Source organism: Pseudophryne corroboree, chromosome 8 (assembly GCF_028390025.1).
Source record: "Pseudophryne corroboree isolate aPseCor3 chromosome 8, aPseCor3.hap2, whole genome shotgun sequence".
NCBI classification, from domain to species: Eukaryota; Metazoa; Chordata; class Amphibia; order Anura; family Myobatrachidae; genus Pseudophryne; species Pseudophryne corroboree.
In genome coordinates, this window is record NC_086451.1 from 150,610,544 (window position 1) to 150,619,073 (window position 8,530).

General features: G+C 41.6%; 2 pseudogenes; both read left to right on the forward strand.

Annotated features, from left to right (window-relative positions):
• The first annotated feature begins 1,416 nt into the window (after positions 1 to 1,416).
• Positions 1,417 to 1,535, forward strand: LOC134952568 (5S ribosomal RNA; annotated as a pseudogene).
• A 5,962-nt stretch (positions 1,536 to 7,497) lies between these two features.
• On the forward strand, positions 7,498 to 7,616 carry LOC134952580 (5S ribosomal RNA; annotated as a pseudogene).
• Positions 7,617 to 8,530: the final 914 nt, after the last annotated feature.

The window sequence follows — 8,530 nt, forward strand, 5'->3', positions numbered from 1 at the left end:
GGAATTGATTATAATTAATTTTGATGAACATCATCTTCTCCACATTTTCTGGAAGTAACCTCGTACGCCGATTGCTGACAAGGTGAGCGGCTGCACTAAACACTCTTTCAGAGTACACACTGGAGGGGGGGCAACTTAGGTAAAATAAAGCCAGTTTGTGCAAGGGCCTCCAAATTGCCTCTATTTCCTGCCAGTATACGTACGGACTGTCTGACGTGCCTACTTGGATGCGGTCACTCATATAATCCTCCACCATTCTTTCAATGGTGACAGAATCATATGCAGTGACAGTAGACGACATGTCAGTAATCGTTGGCAGGTCCTTCAGTCCGGACCAGATGTCAGCACTCGCTCCAGACTGCCCTGCATCACCGCCAGCGGGTGGGCTCGGAATTCTTAGCCTTTTCCTCGCACCCCCAGTTGCGGGAGAATGTGAAGGAGGAGCTGTTGACGGGTCACGTTCCGCTTGACTTGACAATTTTCTCACCAGCAGGTCTTTGAACCTCTGCAGACTTGTGTCTGCCGGAAAGAGATACAACGTAGGTTTTAAACCAAGGATCGAGCACGGTGGCCAAAATGTAGTGCTCCGATTTCAACAGATTGACTACCCGTGAATCCTGGTTAAGCGAATTAAGGGCTCCATCCACAAACGCGCGTCACTTCCGGTCCCGGCGCCCGAACTTCTGGTCGCACGGACCGTGGCCGCCGGCGCCTCACTCCTCGATTCCTGTCCCGTCTACCGGCAAGAGTGTCTCCACAAGAGGTTGGGTAAGACAGTCATCGGCTCCTGGCCGAAAACGGACTCTCCTTGCCCGACCTGCGGCTCCCCTCTTATTTTCCCATAGGGTTCACCATACATTTCCCCATTCATTAGGGGAAACCTGAGGAATTTATTTTGTGAGATAGAAATTCTTTTAATATCCCCATGAGTATTATACTCAACTTTCCTTTTGGTGCATAACTACTGGGTAAGGGTGGAGAGGGAGCAACCCTCTCATAAGGGACATCTGTAATCTGCAATTATCATATATGCTCTAATTAATACTACTGATAATTACTATACCGCATACACATTTTCTATTGTCCTGATGATTGTGGAGATTACTAAGCCCATTTGTTGCTTGGGCTCTTTTGGAGCACAATTGTAATAGACTCCTCATTATTCCATCATTGTGGGCACTATTAAGCCCTCCTGCTGCTTAGGCCGATTAGGAGCACAACTGTTTCCTTGATAATATCAATCTCAAGACTGCAGTCAGCACTATTTTTTGAAGCCTACCACGATCAGAAATTTATAAGACCATTGTGTTATTATCATACTCATTTCTGACCATATATAATCTAATATTCAATTAATTCGTGATTGATTCTGGGTCCCAATACAATCGGAAAACGGTGCGCCTAGGAGACAATTTCACCTACGGTCAGACCGCACTGAGTATGCCCAAACTCGTCTGATCTTGGAAGCCAAGCACTGCAGGGCCTGGTCAGTACCTGGATGGGGAACCACCAGGGAATACTAGGTACCATAGGTATTTTACTCTCCAACAGTTTAAGCAACTTGGGACTCATTACATCAATCCGATCTTAGGTCAATAGCATTTGTCAGATTATATCGGACTCGAGGGAGTGACCTCATTCATATATATTCCTGATTAGAGGGGATATGTATGAATTTTCTCCATGTATGAGGGTTCATTTATTTTCGCTCACTTATATTATAATTTTGCCTATAACAGGTACATGGTTACTGGCAAACACTTATGTTCTTTAATTATTAATGCCAGCTCTCGTTTTTTCTTAAGTATATATTAATAAATGTTAATTTTTAATAATCTCATCATTACAATTTTTTTCAAGTGTGCTCAGGAAAAGGCCTATAGTTGCTTTTTTTTGGTTCTTTGTTCTCTCTAAAGGACCATACTTGTTTTTTTCATAGTTTTTATAACTATCCTCCTGGAGCACCGCCAACTATTTGCTGAATTTATTATTTGAGTAGGCCTTTATGTTGGTTTAATACATAATTCTCCAAATTACTTAACTGAAATTGTGATATCCTGTGCAGATTTATTTCCTTTTTGCAAGACTGTATAAACTGAGGTCTATCTCAGCTCCTAAATCTAGCACGGATCAGAGGATCACCAGTGAATATACTTACTATCCCCATTGCCGAATTATGACCACCTTCAATTTAAAAACTGAATTAAGCACTAAACGCAGAACAGAAGACTTGGAAAGCATTTTTCCCACTGGGGACGATGTTCAAGATCCAGATCCCAACTGGGAGGATGAAATTCTGAAATTAAAATATATTTTGCAACGACAGACACGCACGAATTGGGTTTTAACAAGTTCGGAGAACTATCAAAAACAAAAAAATTATACCCAGAGGCCTTAGGCCTAAATTATTCCCTTCATTTGAATTATTCACCGCCAATCTACGACAGGAATGGGAAACTACTTTGCTTAAATGCTCCCACGAGCTTATTGGCATTCTTATCAAGCATAATAATCTTGTTCTGGACGAGTGCACCAAAGAAATCGACAAAATTGCCAAGAATCTGGAACAATGGGAACAAAACCCTACATTTCAAAATAGATTTGAGAAAATCAACAAGGACCTGCAAACATATGAACAGACTATTATTGACAGGAAGAAAAACAAGTTTACCAGGGACAAGAGGGACTTTTCCAATAACAAGATATTTCAGTGGAATAGACCGATTAGAAAAGAACGCCCAGTGGGACACTCCCACACCCCATCTTCCTCGGAAGTAGATCTATCTAGCGCGGATGAAACTGACAGCCATACTACGGACCGTCGAAGTATCTCAACATCACGAATAAATAACAACTCAGTGACTGGTTTTTTAGAGCAAACCAGGGGAGCACGTGGCTATCAAGCAAAAGAAAAACGAGACGTAGTAAGAAGAAGAGGAAGAGCAAAATGGGGTTCCCCATCTCCAAACCGGTATCCCAATCGCAGGAACCAGAACTAAATCAGACCCACAATAAACTCAAAATAATCAACCTTTCCAGTCATATTCTTACTGTACAACAAAGATCAGTCTTGGAAAAAGGTCTAACTTTCTCACCAACTAAAAGATTCAACAGATTCCAGTGGCAAACCAATTTACAACTCTTTGCACGAAAATTACTATTAGCAAAGTTTTTTACAGAGAGAACAGGAACATCTGAATCCTCCTCTGACTTGGAAAATCTGTCGTCACAAGAAATGATAGCTCTGGCGACATTGGAAGAACTTGCTGATTCTAATGAGCCAATCCCCTCTACACAACAAACAAGACCTTTACTGAAGAAAAAATCATCTTTTTTCCCCAAGGATACCCTATGTCCAGAGGTCAAAGTTTTTACGAATTTGGTCACTCGGGATCTGGATAGATTATATCTGAATAACAAGTATCATCACACTGCGAGTAACCTGACACCAAACGAACGAAAGGCGCTCCAGGAGATAAAAACCTGGACTGACGTAGTCCTGAAACCATCAGATAAAGGAGGTAATGTCGTGATCTGGCCAACAGAATTATATCTCAAACAAGCCAAGAAACAACTAGATGACCAATCATGTTACCTGAAGAGTATCTTTGACCCTACAGAAAGATATACCAAACTGTATATTAATATTATCAACAGGGCTTACCACGATGGCACTATAACCAAGTCTGAGCAGGATTACCTAACCGTAGATAATCCTCGAGTACCAACATTTTACCTTTTACCAAAGGTTCACAAGGATCTCCAAGACCCCCCGGTCGGCCCATAGTCTCAGGAAACGGTGTCCTACTAGAAAAAGCCTGTACATTTTTGGACACACATCTCAGGGACTATGTTTTGGAACTTCCATCATATACCTGGGACACGACCGATGTCCTTAGGAAGATCAATGACATACATTTGGAAGAAACACATCTCCTCGTGAGCCTTGATGTGGAGGCGTTATATACAAGCATAAAACATGACCTTGGCATCCAGGTGGTGGAATATTTTTTGAAAATGCGGGGTATGGATGACTTTCACCAATTTTTGTTACAACTCCTTCATTTTGTTCTGAATAAGAACTATTTCACCTTCAACAACCTCTTCTACTCCCAGGTAAGAGGAACAGCGATGGGGGCAGCTTGTGCCCCCACCTACGCCAACCTCTTCCTGGGTTGGTGGGAGAGGGAGTTTGTATTCTCTGACCATTGTGAATCATACACCAAACACATCATATTGTGGACACGTTACATTGATGACATATTAATCATATGGGATGGCACACAAACCGAACTTTAGGAATTTATACAGCAACTCAACAATAATACTCTTAATCTTTCATTCACTTGTGACTACAACAAAGACAGCATCTCCTTCTTGGACCTTCGAATCTATAGGGACACCGACAACATGATCTCCACGGAAATATACAGGAAAAACACAGCCACCAACACTCTCCTATATCAAACCAGTTCACATTTTCCCCCTACAATAACCAACATTCCTAAAGGAGAATTCCTACGCCTTAGGAGAAATTGCTCAAATGACGAAGTCTTCAAGATAAGAAGCAAAGAACTGACACTCAGATTAAAGGTCAGAGGATACAGCATGTGATCCATAAAAAAAGCAAAAAACAACATAACTCAAACCACAAGTGAAAATTTAATCTTTAATACAACAACAACAAAAAAACGTAAAGAAGAATCCCAAACCATAAGATTTGTGGGGGATTTCTGCAAAGAATGGAGGGAGATCAAGTCTATCCTGCAAAGACACTGGCACATTGTACTCTCTGATGAAGACCTGGCCAAAAAACTCAATACCAAAATTGAACTGAGTTGGCGACGATCACCCAATCTAAAGGACCTTTTAGTCAGTAGCCACTTCTTACAACAACCACCACGTGGACCACTAATAAAAGGAAGCTACTCTTGTGGTAACTGCAAGATCTGCCAACATATTGTTAACATACAAGAACTGGTGGACAAATATGGTGATCAGATAAAAATCCATGATTTTTTCAACTGCAAAAGCAAGAATGTTGTTTATTGCATTTCCTGCCCATGTGGTCTGCGATATGTAGGAATGACTACTCGCATGCTAAAAATCAGAACTCTTGAACATATGAGCAATATTAGGAATGCTGCCAAACACCAACAAAGAATGCAACAACTGACAACTATCGCAAAACATTTCTTAACTCATCATTCAAGCTCAATTCAAGATCTCAAAGTACACGGTCTTGAACAAATCAAACCAGGAATCCGAGGTGGAGACGTCACACGAATGCTTCTCAGGAAGGAGAGTGAATGGACCTTTAAACTAGACACCTTGGCTCCAAAGGGCTTGAATGAACATTTAAATTATAGTGTCTTTCTGTAAAGGCTCCTTTCCTACTGAGCATGATCCATCCTGCTCAACACAACTTTACACTTGCTCACCTTCAGACCTCTACTCCCCCTTATTAATAAACTCACACTTTGTCCTTGTTACCCAGCACATTCTATTCCATCTTCTTTTTTATTTTTTCACCATTCACTTGCACTCAGTCTTCTTCTCAATACCCTCCCACTTATTTTCCCTTTTCACCATTACTCTTACGTTGCCATGCTAATTCATTCACATCTTTCACCTATCTTACATCCCCACAGACATACGCAATGGCATGTTTCCACTCACAACCTAATCACTGCCCTCATACCCACCAGCCCATAGGCCCGTTTCCTTTCTCCATCCCCCCCCATTTTTCTTTTTCCGTTCCAAACCCCCCCTCTTTTTCCCTTTCCCTTTCCCCTTCCCCCCCCATATAAAACACCCCCCTCCCCCAACCTACAAAACCCCCCCTTCCCTCCAAACCCCCCTCCCCCCCCCGCTTTCCCCCCCCCTCCCCCCTTGTTATTAACCACTCTGCTCACCCCAAAAAAAATGTATATATATATAATTAGCATCAAGATCATATCAATTTATATTAGTTCATCCCACACCCCACACCTATCTCAACAGTCCAACTCCTCTCTCCCCCTTCTTATCATCCACCTCCCTCCCATTCCTTCCCTCTCTCATATATATCACATCAATGACTCTTCCTCATTTAATATAAAGCTGCTTTTTGCCTTAAACAATTGACATGGTTCCAACATGCTTTTCAAGCCAGATTTCAGTTATTCATAACTTCTAGTGTTCCAATCACCTCCGCAATTTTTACTACATGATTCTTATTTTCATTTATATTTTTGTATATATTTTTCTCATTTTATATTTTACATTTACTCCATTTCTATTTTTATTTTTAGTTTTATCATTATCCTTTCCTTTTAATTTAATTTTCATCATTAATCTTCATATGTAATTTCCATACTTACTTTCACTCAGTTCATTCCTTTGCATTCATTATTATTATTTTTATTCATTTTTTTTTCATTTTATATCATTATATTTGTTTACATAACTTCATTACAACATCCCAAATGATCTCCACTACCTGCTGTTTGATTTCTTCTGTCTGTTCTCCAAACTCTTAACCAGATTAATATCACATTAAGCGTACTCTTAATGACACCTTTGTGTACAGTCTTAATCTGCCGCAATCTAATTCCCTATTTCAGATGATCTAATTCAGTAACTACCAACAGGTGTATTTCACACCTCCTGACAGGCTGCGCTCATAAATACAGGCAGCGGGGGACTCCGAGAGCAGGCGATCATGTGATCAAGCTCTCGGAGCGAAACGCGCGTCACTTCCGGTCTCGGCGCCCGAACTTCCGGTCACATGGACCGCGGCCGCCGGCGCCTCACTCCTCGATTCCTGTCCCGTCTACCGGCAAGAGGGTCTCCACAAGAGGTTGGGTAAGACAGTCATCGGCTCCTGGCCGAAAACGGACTCTCCTTGCCCGACCTGCGGCTCCCCTCTTATTTTCCCATAGGGTTCACCATACATTTCCCCATTCATTAGGGGAAACCTGAGGAATTTATTTTGTGAGATAGAAATTCTTTTCATATCCCCATGAGTATTATACTCAACTTTCCTTTTGGTGCATAACTACTGGGTAAGGGTGGAGAGGGAGCAACCCTCTCATACGGGACATCTGTAATCTGCAATTATCATATATGCTCTAATTAATACTACTGATAATTACTATACCGCATACACATTTTCTATTGTCCAGATGATTGTGGAGATTACTAAACCCATTTGTTGCTTGGGCTCTTTTTGGAGCACAATTGTAATAGACTCCTCATTATTCCATCATTGTGGGCACTATTAAGCCCTCCTGCTGCTTAGGCCGATTAGGAGCACAACTGTTTCCTTGATAATATCAATCTCAAGACTGCACAGTCAGCACTATTTTTTGAAGCCTACCACGATCAGAAATTTATAAGACCATTGTGTTATTATCATACTCATTTCTGACCATATATAATCTTATATTCAATTAATTCGTGATTGATTCTGGGTCCCAATACAATCGGAAAACGGTGCGCCTAGGAGACAATTTCACCTACGGTCAGACCGCACTGAGTATGCCCAAACTCGTCTGATCTTGGAAGCCAAGCACTGCAGGGCCTGGTCAGTACCTGGATGGGGAACCACCAGGGAATACTAGGTACCATAGGTATTTTACTCTCCAACAGTTTAAGCAACTTGGGACTCATTACATCAATCCGATCTTAGGTCAATAGCATTTGTCAGATTATATCGGACTCGAGGGAGTGACCTCATTCATATATATTCCTGATTAGAGAGGATATGTATGAATTTTCTCCATGTATGAGGGTTCATTTATTTTCGCTCACTTATATTATAATTTTGCCTATAACAGGTACATGGTTACTGGCAAACACTTATGTTCTTTAATTATTAATGCCAGCTCTCGTTTTTTCTTAAGTATATATTAATAAATGTTCATTTTTAATAATCTCATCATTACAATTTTTTTCAAGTGTGCCCCTGAAAAGGCCTATAGTTGCTTTTTTTTGGTTCTTTGTTCTCTCTAAAGGACCATACTTGTTTTTCACCATCCACAAGTCCCACATGTCTAGCGGAATCGCTCTGTTTTAGCTCCTCCTTCAATGTCTCCAGCTTCTTCTGCAAAAGCCTGATGAGGGGAATGACCTGACTCAGGCTGGCAGTGTCTGAACTGACTTCACGTGTGGCAAGTTCAAAGGGTTGCAGAACCTTGCACAACGTTGAAATCATTCTCCACTGCGCTTGATTCAGGTGCATTACCCCTCCTTTGCCTATATCGTAGGTAGCTGTATAGGCTTGAATGGCCTTTTGCTTCTCCTCCATCCTCTGAAGCATATAGAGGGTTGAATTCCACCTCGTTACCACCTCTTGCTTCAGATGATGGCAGGGCAGGTTCAGGAGTGTTTGCTGGTGCTCCAGTCTTCGGCACGCGGTGGCTGAATGCCGAAAGTGGCCCGCAATTCTTTGGGCCACCGACAGCATCTTTTGCACGCCCCTGTCGTTTTTTAAATAATTCTGCACCACCAAATTCAATGTATGTGCAAAACATGGGACGTGCTGGAA